Source organism: Cyprinus carpio, chromosome B11 (genome assembly GCF_018340385.1).
Source record: "Cyprinus carpio isolate SPL01 chromosome B11, ASM1834038v1, whole genome shotgun sequence".
NCBI classification, from domain to species: domain Eukaryota; kingdom Metazoa; phylum Chordata; class Actinopteri; order Cypriniformes; family Cyprinidae; genus Cyprinus; species Cyprinus carpio.
Window position 1 is genome coordinate 5,712,577 of NC_056607.1, and position 12,566 is coordinate 5,725,142.

The window sequence follows — 12,566 nt, forward strand, 5'->3', positions numbered from 1 at the left end:
ACTCCACACCAAATGACAAAAACCATGTTTCAAAACAAAATATTTGAAGTGAAATTTAATTATTTAGTTTGTCTCATGTCCCATTAGATTACATGGAGAGGGCAGGGTTTATGACCTATACTGGGACCAGCCCCCTGGGGGCAATTGAATCACGATGGCTTCACTTTTGAGGACTAGTGTGGCACACTTGCTTCAAACGGCTGATTCATTCAGGTGCCTTGTCCAAATACCCACACAATCTTTGCACTTGACCACTTGACAACGTATTTCCTGTATTTGGCCCAAGTGTTCAAGTGAGTATGAAGACTTACCCTATGTTCCATTCGGAAGGGCTCATCCCTATGCCCTAATCCCTTCAAAAGGTTTACCCTTCGGAGTGAGAGCTTCTAAGGGTTGAAGGGTGTAGGGGACCAAACAGCTGTTTCTTGAAGTGCCCTTCTGCGTCATCATCACGTGCCCACACGGAGGTGCGATCATCATGCAAACAATCTGCGCAAAGGATCATGGGAGCCCGAATTGTCCATCAGTTGTACCCTTTGAAATCCTTCATTCCGAAGGGCCCTTTGAAGTGGGCAGTTTTGAGCACTTTGGTGTGGAATGACCCTTCAATATGGCGGCCATGATTGTTTTTCACTCCATGATTGTTTTTCAAAAAGTGCTCTTCGGAGGGTGATATATTCTGTTTGGAACGCACCGCGAGTGTGTGTAGAATTTTTCATTACCTGATGGGACATACTTATAGTGTTGTAAAAATGTAAGTATTTTAAATTATTATATTAATATTTAACTTAAATTGGAAAGGTTTCCGTGACCTCTCGTGAGATCTCGGCAAAAAGTCTCATGAATAGGATTGTTTGGGATGCGCCTCGCCTTGCCTGAAATGTAGGCAAGAGTAAGCGGCTGAAGACTATTGTTTTCTTCTTTTTCTTTTCTGTCAGTTCTCTTTTTATTTATTATATAATTTTAAAAAAGTGCTATGTGTACTGCTTTAAGCTAACTGAGACTTGTTATAGTACTTGTATATCAATGCTCTTTTGTTGATTTTTTCCATTGCTTGCATACATTGTCCTCATTTGTAAGTCACTTTGGATAAAATGTATATGTAAACAGTAAACCTGTCAGGATTATGGACCTGTTTTGTTTGTCTTTCTCTCCATGTGCTCCCTGTGACCTAGTTTCGCTCTTGTCTAATTAGTTATTTGGTTCAGGTGTGTCTAGTTTTTCCCTCATTAAGTCTAGTATTTATAGTGTAGTCTGTCCCATGATTTCTTTGTCTGGTGTCGTCCATGCAATGTGCTATATGTGTGTTCCTGTCTTCCCTGTGTACCCCTGGCTTTGGATAATTAAAGACTGTTGTTCGTGAATCTCCTGCATCTCTGCATTCCTTCACTCCCCACAGTAGCAATCGTGACAAAATCTAATTTCTGTTCCCTTTTAGTCGGTCACTCTCGACGTTACGTTGGATGACCGATGAATTGGGATCTTGCTTAGTGAGACCAATCCACTTAGAGTGTAAACTAAAAGAGCCAATGCACATTGGCATTATTGCATCCAGCTGCCACTGATCACAGCATGAGTATAAGTAGGCAGCAGGTGCAGCGCATATACAGCTTTTTTACACTTCGGAGCCGAGCGATTACAACTTTCTGCTCCTTACTACTCTACTGAGAGAAGAAGACTGAACGAGTTCAGCATGGGCGGTCTGAGGGTTAAAGTGATGGCAAACCCTCCAGGGAACCAACCCTCGGGGGATCATCGCTCCTCTTGCACTCAGCAACCAGTTGACCTGCCAATGGAATGTGCTGGGCCCTTTACAAGGAGCATACCAGCAGTATCCTTTGGTGCTCCTCCTGATGACCGGATTTCAATCTCTGCATAGGAGGGTGAGCCGGAGCTTTCTGGAGAGGAAGATTTGGCTGCACTGCTGCCTCTGGGACTGTAGAAATGCCTGAATCGGATCTGGAAATAACGGCTATGGTTTCCCGGGCCGCCGTGAGGGTAGGGATCGAGTGGAGACCTCCAAAGTGTCCCGAGCCCTCAAGGTTGGACAATTGGTTCTTTGGGGTGGTCTGTGCTGGATCTCAGCGCCCTGCCCTGGTGCCATTCTTCCCGGAGGTGCATGAGGGGTTTACCAGGTTGTGGATGGCACCTTTTTCTGCTGGAAACCGACTTGCTAACTCCTCCTCCCTCACCACTCTTGCCAGTGGTGCAGCTAGGGGGTATACGGGGGTCACTCCAGTAGAGCAATCGGTTGCAATGCATTTGTGTCCTAATAACCATCACCTCCACCCAGCAGGGCGAACCGTGCCTGCCCTCCCGGGTCTGTAGGTACTCATCTGGTCTGTCTGGCGATGCTTATACGGCCTGTGGAGAAGCTGCATCCACCTTACACGCTATGGCGTTACTGCAGGTTCTTCAGGCTAAAGCACTGAGGGACCTATACGAGGGTGGTCACAATCCAGAAGTTCTAAAAGAGCTACAAACTGCACCTGATCTTGTGCCCCGAGCGACGAAGGCCACAGCAAGTTCTCTGGGTCGTGCGATGTCCACACCTGTGGTTCAGGAGCGTCACATAGGCAGGCCGCCCCGGCATCGGGATGGATGGCCCAGAGAGAGAGGGAACTGCTCTTTGGGGGATGGTGAATGCACCTCTCCCTCCCCCGGAGGAGGGCCGGGTGAAGAATCTCGAAAATTTCGACGAGAGAGTGGTTTTCTCTGGGTCCCAAAAGGGCATGGAGAATCGCAGATGAACCAACTCTCATCCTCCTCTCTTGCCAACGGGCAGCAGCGGGCGGTTCAAGAGTGTTGTCAAAGGCCCTACTCACGCCAAACCATGGAACCAGGTAAGTGTTGCACTGCACACTCAGACTCCTCTTAAGGTCTCTGCGTTCCACCGCGCTGCCCCACCACGGATACGTCGATGGTCCTGCTGGTCCAACTTGTGTGGTGTCTGTGTACCTGGCTACCCATCCCGTCTCGCTGGTTCCTGCAGACCATCAGACTCAGCTATGCGATTCAGTTCACCCAGCGTCCACTCAAGTTCAGCGGCATCCGCTTCACATCAGTGAAGGTGGCTGATGCTCCTGTCTTGCGTGCGGAGATCGCAGTCCTACTGGTGAAGGATGCGATAGAGCTGGTCCCTCCAGCCGATATGGAGATGGGGTTTACAGCCCCTACTTCATGTACCCAAAAAAGGCAGTGGTTTACGACCCAAGCTTGGACCTGTGTGTCTTGAACCGGCCCTTCACTGGTCACCGTTCAAGAGTTGACGCAGGAATGCATCTTCAGGGCATCCGTCCCCTAAGATTGGTTTGCAGGCGATCGACCTGAAGGACGCGTACTTTCTTGTGTCGATCCTTCCGCACCACAGTGAAGGACGCGTACTTGCATCCGAAGGACAAGCATAATCAGTTACAAGGTCCTGCCTTCCGGGCTGTCCATGTCGCCCTGTGTCTTCACGAAAGTTGCGGAGGCACCCATGTTCCCCTGAGAGAACAGGGCATTTGCATTCTCAACTACCTCATTGACTGGCTCATACTAGCTTTGTCTCAGGATCAGTTGTGGCGAACACAGGGACTTTGGTGCTCGCACACTTCAGCCAGAGGGGCCTTCGGGGTCAACTGGGCAAGAAGGTGGAAACTCTCCTTGGAGAGGATCTCTTTTTCTGAGTATGGTGTTGTATTTTGGTCAAGCATGCCTCATGCCAAGGATATGCCCTCAGTTCGTGCTGAACTGCCTAACAATTTTCAAGGGAAGAAAACGGCGGTCCCACTGAAACAGTTTTAGAGGCTCTTGGTGCATATGGCAGCTGCAGCGGCAGTCACGCCACTGGGCTGACTCATATGATGACGCTTTAACATTTTGCTCCATGACTGAGACCTGAGGTGGGCATGGCTACGCGGGACTCACCAGGTCCAAGTCATCACTGGCCTGCTGCCAAACCTTCACTCCGTGTCCAGACCTTGCGTTTCTCAGGAGTGCCCCTGGCACATTTCCTCCATGCATGCTGTTTTCACAACAGATGCCTCTACCACCGGCTGGGGGCCCGTGTCTTGCGTGCGGAGATTGCAGTCTACTGGTGAAGGATGCGATAGAGCTGGTCCTCCCAGCTGATACAAAGATGGAGTAATGGGGGTTTCAGCCCTACTTCAGTTGTACCCAAAAAAGGCAGTGGGTTACGACCAATCTTGGACCTGTGTGTCTTGAACCGGGCCCTTCACTGGTCACCGTTCAAGATTGACGCAGGAATGCATCTTCGGGTGCATCCGTCCCTAAGATTGGTTTGCAGCGATCGACCTGAAGGACGCGTACTTTCATGTGTCGATCCTTCCGCACCACAAGACCATTGCTGCGGGTTTGCATCCGAAGGACAAGCATATCAGTACAAGGTCCTGCCTTCCGGGCTGTCCATGTCGCCCTGTGTCTTCACGAAAGTTGCAGAGGTGGCCCATGTTCCCCTGAGAGAACAGGGCATTTGCATTCTCAACTACCTCAGTGACTGGCTCAGTCTCAGTATCAGTTGTGCAAACACAGGGACTTGGTGCTCTCAACCTCAACCAGCTGGGCCATCGGGTCAAACTGGGAAAAGTGGAAACTCTCCTTGGAGAGGATCTCTTTTCTCAGTATGGTGTTGTATTTGGTCAAGCATGCCTCATGCAAGGATGTGCTCAGTCGGTGCTGAACTGCCTAAAAATTTTCAAGGGAAGAAAACGGCGGTCCCACTGAAACAGTTTCAGAGGCTCCTGGTGCATATGGCAGCTGCAGCGGCAGTCACGCCACTGGGGCTGACTCATATGAGACCGCTTTAACATTTGCTCCATGACTGAGACCTGAGGTGGGCATGGCTACGCGGCACTCACCAGGTCCAAGTCACACTGGCCTGCTGCCAAACCTTCACTCCGTGGTCAGACCTTGCGTTTCTCAGGAGTGCCCCTGGAACAGGTCTACAGGCATGCTGTGGTTCACACAGATGCCTCTACCACCGGCTGGGGGGCCACGTTCGATGGGCTTGCAATGTCGGGGGTTTGGATGGGCCCCCAACTGCACTGGCACATCAATTGCCTAGAGTTGCTGGCAGTGTGCCTTGCCTTGATCTGTCTTAAAGGGCGCTTACGAGGCAACCAAGTACTGGTCCGCATGGACAACACTGCGACCGTTGCATACATCAACTGATAAGGTGGTCTACACTCCTGTCGTATGTCAAAACTCGCCCGCCACCTACTCCTCTGGAGTCAAGAGCATCAGAGATCGCTTCGTGCCATTCACATTCTGGGCCTGCTCAACCATACGGACGACAAGCTGTCTCGAGCTATGTTCCCTGTAGAGTGGCGACTCCATCCTCAGATGGTTCCAGCTGATTTGGAGACATTTTTTGACAGCACCTCCTTGGCAGATTCCTTTGAGGGAAGGATCTACTGACTCAGAGATGGGGCACCCGTGTGTCACCCACGTCCAGACCTCTGGAAACTTCATGTCTCGTTCCTGGACGGGACATGGAGGTTCTAGGTGACCTACCCCAAGAGGTAGCTGACACCATCACTTCGGCAAGAACACTGTCTATTAGACACGTTTACGTCTTGAAGTGGAACCTGTTAGTCGAGTGGTGTTCTTCTCACTGAGAAGATCCCCGGAAATGTCAGATAAAAATCAAGCTGTTCTTTCTGCAGCAGGGGTTGGAGCGAAGGCTGTTTCCCACCCTTAAAGTTCTACGTGGCTGCGATTGCTGCCAACCAAGACCCCATGGAAGGGAAGTCCGTGGGGAAGCATGCTGCCAACCAAGACCCCATGGAAGGGGGCGAGAAGGCTAAATCCTCCATGGCCCCCCCATACCTTCTTGCGACCTGTCTCTAGTGCTCAGAGCACTACAGCAGGGCCCATCTGAGCCTTTGCAGACAGTGAGCTTAACCCTCTGGAGTAGATTAACGCGTATATGCGTTTTGGGGTATTTTCTCCTGATAACCCCGAAAAGAAATTAAATTACACTTTCAGTTTTGATCGTACAGATAAGAGCAATACGTCAATCGAATCTGTAAAGGGTCTACTTTTTTTTGTATACAGACATAATAAGAACAAAACTTTGTGCACTTATAAAATAAAGATAACAAACCAGGAGTGCTGTCTGCAGCCTTTGTCTGCGCTTATCTTCATTTACAAATGCGTCATTAAAATGAACTGTAACTCCGTGAATACTCAACACAGAGACATGAGAGAGATATCTATAGAAAGCCTGACATGTCTACTTTTAAACTAAACAATTGCTGCCGAAAACAAATATTCTGTGATAAAGTAATCCATATGAAAACCACGCGATGTCCGTTTTTCACGTCTCCCTTCATTATCTTCTAATGCGACCACGCCCCCGCGCTAAACGCGCCTTTCAGATTCAAATGTTTCACTGAAGCGCGCGGCTTGAATACGCCCACACAACAGAAGACAACGCAGCGAGACTGTTCTTCAAGTTTTTATTTTATTTTACTGTTTTGCTTTCGCGATGAGAGGAATAAGACATAATTCACCCCAAAAAGATGTGATGTGGTTGAGGATTAGAGATTTGGATTTCCTCAGAAAAAAAGGATGAAGCACTTTATTCAGCAGAGATTATAAAAATGAGTAAGTCTCTTTTTATTTATTTGTATACTTGTACTAGTTTTCACATAACCTGTAAACATTTTACTAGTTAGACTTTTTCCAAAGACTTTTTCCAAAATATAATTCCTGACTAAATGTACAATCAAGTGAAATATCATGAAGTTTCAATAAATCAATAAATTCTTTTCTGTAAGTGAGTAAACAAGATGATTTTCACATCATTTAGAAAAAAAAATTCTAGGCTACAAGCTCCAGTTCTCAAAAGTCCTGGGAACCAATTTAATTTTCTGTATGTGTTTTATTGCCTTATTCAAGTGATTTAACATTTTTAGTTTTTCACTAACCACGCATAACATTTTTTTTTTTTCTCAAAAACACAATCATGTACATACATGCTGCTCACATATTATTATAGCCCAGTTTGTGCTGATTACAGTGAGATTAGATTTTAGCCATTTAGATATTTATAAGAAACTGAAAAAAAGCACAAATGTCAGGGCATGACAAAACTTCTCCAGGCCCCAAAAATACCCTTAGACTCCAGAGGGTTAAGTTTCTGTCAATGAAAACTCTGCTCCTGCTTGTATTGGCCTCCATCAAGATGATAGGGGATCTGCACGCATTTTCGGTCGAACATTCGTGGCTAGAGTTCGGGCTCCCAGGTAATCCCGAGGCCCCAGCCTGGCTATGTGCCAAATGGTTCCCACTACTCCCTTCAGGGATCAGGTGGTGAGCCTGCAAGCGTTGCCACCAGAGGAGGCAGACCCAGCTCTAGCTTTGCTTTGTCCCGTCCGGGCATTGAGATGCTACGTATACAGGACACAAAGCTTCTGGACTCAGACCAGCTCTTTGTCTGTCACGGTGGCCGGCAGAAGGGGAATGCCATCTTTAAGCAGAGGATGGCCCACTGGATAGTGGGATGCCATCACCCTGGCTTATCAGGCACAGGGTGTGCCCTGCCCGTTCAGGTTGTGAGCTCACTCTACTAGAAGTGTTGCATCCTCCTGGGTGCTGGCTCGTGGCACTTCGCTGACAGATATTTGTAGAGCTGTGGGCTGAGCAACCCCCAACACGTTTGCTAGATTCTATAGCCTTCGTGTGGAGCCGGTATCCTCCTGTGTTCTCACCTCAAACGGGTAGAAGCACTGAGAGGCCCCACCTTCAGGTCGGCTTGCTAAAACCACTCCAGAGAGTCCATATTGTAGACCCTGTCAAGCTCCTCTGTCCCTTCAGCAGCCAGACATGGTGGAGCATCATTGAATCCGTGAGAACCGGTAGAGGGCTGGGTTCAATATGAAGAAACCCAAGTGGATCCCATATGTTTAAAGTCCACGATATATCCTCAGAGCCTGTGTTTCCCCGGCAGACTTTCTGCTATTTTCTAAGAGGGTTACAATCACCTCTAATCTTCTATATGCACCTAAACGGTTATTCATATGTCTAAGTGCTTCCGAAACCTCATTCGGGAAGTATGGGGCTTCCGCAACGTTCCTGTCCCAAGTGGTAAGGGGTACGTTTTCCAAGTGTTATCCAGTCTTACTGAGTGGGTAGTGCCATAGCAGCAGTAGCTGGTCTTCTTGGGGTAAGCCCTGGCCTATGCAAAAAAGCGCAGGAGGCTTCCAAGGGACACTGGAAGCGGCAGTACTTTCCGTGTGTTGGAGTAGATTAGTATATCATCGATATAAACGATCACAGATTTGTTCAAGATGTCTCTGAAGACCTCGTTTATGAATGACTGGAACACAGATGGACTATTGACCAGTCCTAACAGCATAACGAGATATTCGTAGTGCCCAGTGGTTGTGGAGAAGGCTGTCTTCCATTCATCTCCCTCTCGAATGCGAAGGAGATTGTATGCACACCTCAAATCTAGCTTGGTGTAATACTGGGCAGTACGAAGCTGTTAAAGAGCTGAAGGAACCAATGGGAGTGGAGATCTGAACTTAAAGGGATAGTTCACCCAAAAATCAAAATTATGTCATTAATGACTCACCCTCATGTCGTTCCAAAACCCGTGAGACCTCTGTTCATCTTCGGAACACAGTATAAGATATTTTAGATTTAGTCCGAGAGCTTTCTGTCCCTCCATTGAGAATGTATGTACGGTATACTGTCCACGTCCAGAAAGGTAATAAAAACATCTTCAAAGTAGTCCATGTGACATCAGAGGGTCCGTTTAGAATTTTTTGAAGCATCGAAAATACATTTTGGTCCAAAAATATCAAAAACTACGACTTTATTTCAGCATTGACTTTCTCTTCCGGGTCTGTTATGAGCGCGCCGTTCTCAGCACATCCGGTTCGCGAACGAATCACTCGATGTAACCAGATCTTCTTGAACCAGTTCACCAAATCGAACTGAATCGTTTGAAACGGTTCGCGTCAACAATAAGCATTAATCCACAAATGACTTAAGCTGTTTACTTTTTTAACATGGCTGACACTCCCTCTGAGTTCAAATAAACCATTATCCCGGAGTAATTCATTTACTCAAACAGTACACTGACTGAACCGAGCCAGATAACGAACGAAACATTGACTCGTTCTCGAGTCAAGAACCGTTTCTGTCGGACGCGTGCGATTCGAGAACCGAGGAGCTGATGATACTGCGCATGCATGAAGCAGACTGACACACAGCGCGTCTGAAACCGAACTGGGTTCTTTTGGGTGATTGATTCTGAACTGATTCTGTGCTAATGTTATGAGCGCGGGTAAACCGAAGGCTTGAATCAAGGGCAATCGTCGCCAATGAAGTCATTACGTCGAGTGCAAAATAAACTGGTGAAACCGTTTTTCGGCAACCGGTTTATTGAATCAAACCTGTCCGAAAAGAACCGGTTTGCGGAGAAGAACAGAAACTTACCATCACTACCGGTGATCCGAAAACCGATGCAACCGGTTCTTGACTCGAGAACGAGTCAATGTTTCGTTCGTTATCTGGCTCGTTCAGTCAGTGTACTGTTTGAGTAAAATGAATTACTCCGGGATATTGGTTTATTTGAACTCAGAGAGGGAGTGTCAGCCATGTTAAAAAAGTTAACAGCTTAAGTCATTTGTGGATTAATGCTTATTGTTGACGCGAACCGTTTCAAACGATTCAGTTCGATTTGGTGAACTGGGTTCAAGAAGATCCGGTTACATCGAGTGTTGTGATTCGTTCGCAAACCGGATGTGCTGTGAACGGCGCGCTCATAACAGACCCGGGAGAGAAGTCAATGCTGAATAAAGTCGTAGTTTTGATATTTTTGGACCAAAATGTATTTTCGATGCTTCAAAAAATTCTAACGGACCCTCTGATGTCACATGGACTACTTTGAAGATGTTTTTATTACCTTTTCTGGATGTGGACAGTATACCGTACATACATTCTCAATGGAGGGACAGAAAGCTCTCGGACCTAAATCTAAAAATATCTTATACTGTGTTCCGAAGATGAACGGAGGTCTCACGGGTTTGGAACGACATGAGGGTGAGTCATTAATGACATAATTTTGATTTTTGGGTGAACTATCCCTTTAACAGTTATCTCGTTTAATCCCCGATAGTCAATGCAAGGACGGAGACCACCATCCTTCTTCTTCACGAAAAATAATCCAGATGAAGCCGGGGATGTAGACGGTCTAATGAAACCCTTCTTGAGTTCTTCACTGATGTAATCCTTCATGGCTTCGGATTCAGGTTGAGACAATGCGAAGATGCGGCCCTTTGGAGGAGAATGCCCGGGCAGAAGATCGATGGCACAGTCATATTTACGGTGAGGAGGTAAGGTGTTGGCCTGTTCTTTACTGAACGCCTCTGTGAGATCAGCATACTCCTCTGGAAGGTCGGGAATGGACTCTCGTGCTGGAGTGAATGACATGGAACAGACAGGAATGGGATTGACCGGAGAAAGACAGTTCTGTTGACAACGATTGCTCCATTTTACAATTTGGCCCTCTCTCCAGGAAATTTGTGGATCATGCAGACGTAACCAGGGTAATCCCAGAATCACGGGAGTGTGAGATGTAGGTAGAATGTAGAATTGAATCCTCTCTTTGTGAAGTAAACCAGCCGCCATCAATAGTTTGTGAGTGAGGTGAGTGATGGATCCAGAACCCAGCGGTCGACCATCTATTGTCTCCACTGAGAGAGAGGTAGAGCATGAAATCAGTTGAATGTCATATTTCTTAGGAAATTCCTCAGAAATGAAATTACCAGCAGCCCCAGAGTCGGGTAATGCAGTGGTTGTAACTTGCTTGTCGTCTATCCATAATTCAACTGGAATGGTTACACACTGTATATCACAAATGGACGTGAGAGGAGTACTCACCGAACGTTGTGAGGAAGTAGATGCACGAGTGGGGCAGTTGTTTCGTTGATGGCCAGGTAAGCCACAGTACATGCATAGCCGATTGGAGATGCGTCGATCTCTTTCCTCAACAGACAGATGGTAAGCATTAATCTGCATGGGTTAATTTAGTTCATTAGGTGGCATGAACACTGGGTTATCTGTGCAACGTGACCTGGATCGTCGGGCACGTTGCAGATTGTCAATGGAAATGGCGAGCTCAATGAAGCTATTAAGATCTCTGCCCTCATCTCTGCATGCTAGCTCAGTTTGAAGATCATAATTCAGACCTTTGCGAAAGAGTACTTTTAATGTGTCATTCACCCAGTTGGTCTGTGCTGCCAGCGTGCGAAATTGTAAAGCATAATCAGCCGCCGTCATTCTGCCTTGAGATAATTCCAGTAAACGATCTCCAGCTCCTTTTCCCTCCTTAGGATGATCGAATACTTCTCTGAACTGTCGTAGAAAATCCTGAAATGAAGAAAATGCAGACCCATCGGAACCCCATACAACAGTAATCCATTCCAGTGCTCTCTAAGTCAGAAGAGAACAAACAAAAGCGATCCTCCCAGTATTAGTGGTATACAGCGTGGGCTGCTGTTCAACAAACAATGAGCATTGTAGTAGAAATCCCTTACATTTGCTGGCATCACCGTTGAACTTCTCCGGGAAAGCGAGACGGGGATTAACATGCGATGGCGTTTCTGCAGCGTGGGTAATGGAGGACGCGTCAGGTGTTGGTGTGACAGCGGGAACAGTGTGAAGACTTTGAACTGCTTTGATGAGCTCCTCGGTGATAGACATCAGTTGATTCAGCTGAAATTGGTTGGCAGCGATCTGACTGGCTTGGGCCGCCATGTTAGTACGAAGACTTTCGTAAGCCGCTGGATCTTGTGTAGGCAAAGTCTTCTGTAATGAACCAGAGCTCGAAGTGGGATCCATGTGCAGGCTTTATTAAGAAACTCGTAGTCGTACAGGCAATGGTCAGTAACAGCAGTTTCAACCACGCAGGAAGAGCAGAGATGTAAAGAGGGGACAGGCAGAATGTCAGGGTCACAGCAAGAGAATCAATGTCCAGTAAACAAGCAAGGGTCGGTAGGTAGGCAGCGGAGGTACGTAGACGAGAACAGACAAGATCAGCAACAGAAAAACAAAACCGGGTAAATACGCTCAGAAATGACAGACACAGCAAATCAAGACTTCGCATTGAACTGATGTGATAGTCCAGCTTATAAGCACCAGTCCTGATGGGTTGCAGCTGTGACGGTGATCAGAGTCCAAGGACGGGGCTAAAAGGTAATGTAGTGTAATCAGTGTAAATGAGTGGGTGGATGCGTGTGTGTCAGTATTCAGGTGAGGGTGCCCTCTGCTGGCCAGCAGAGGGAATCACGGGGTTCGTCTCCGTGACAAAGTGCTTAAACCCTGTTAAAAAAAAAATAAAAAAAAAAAATAACCTGCATATGCTGGTTAGGTATGTTTTGAAGCATGGCTGCTGGTTTAAGCTGGTTCTTAGCTGGCCATGTACTGGTCCTAAACTGGTCCTGAGCAGAAGCTAGTTGTTTGGACCAGCACATGATCAGCTTAAACCAGCTTAAACCAGCTCATGACCAGCTAAGAACCAACTTAAACCAACTGTAACCAGCAACCATGCT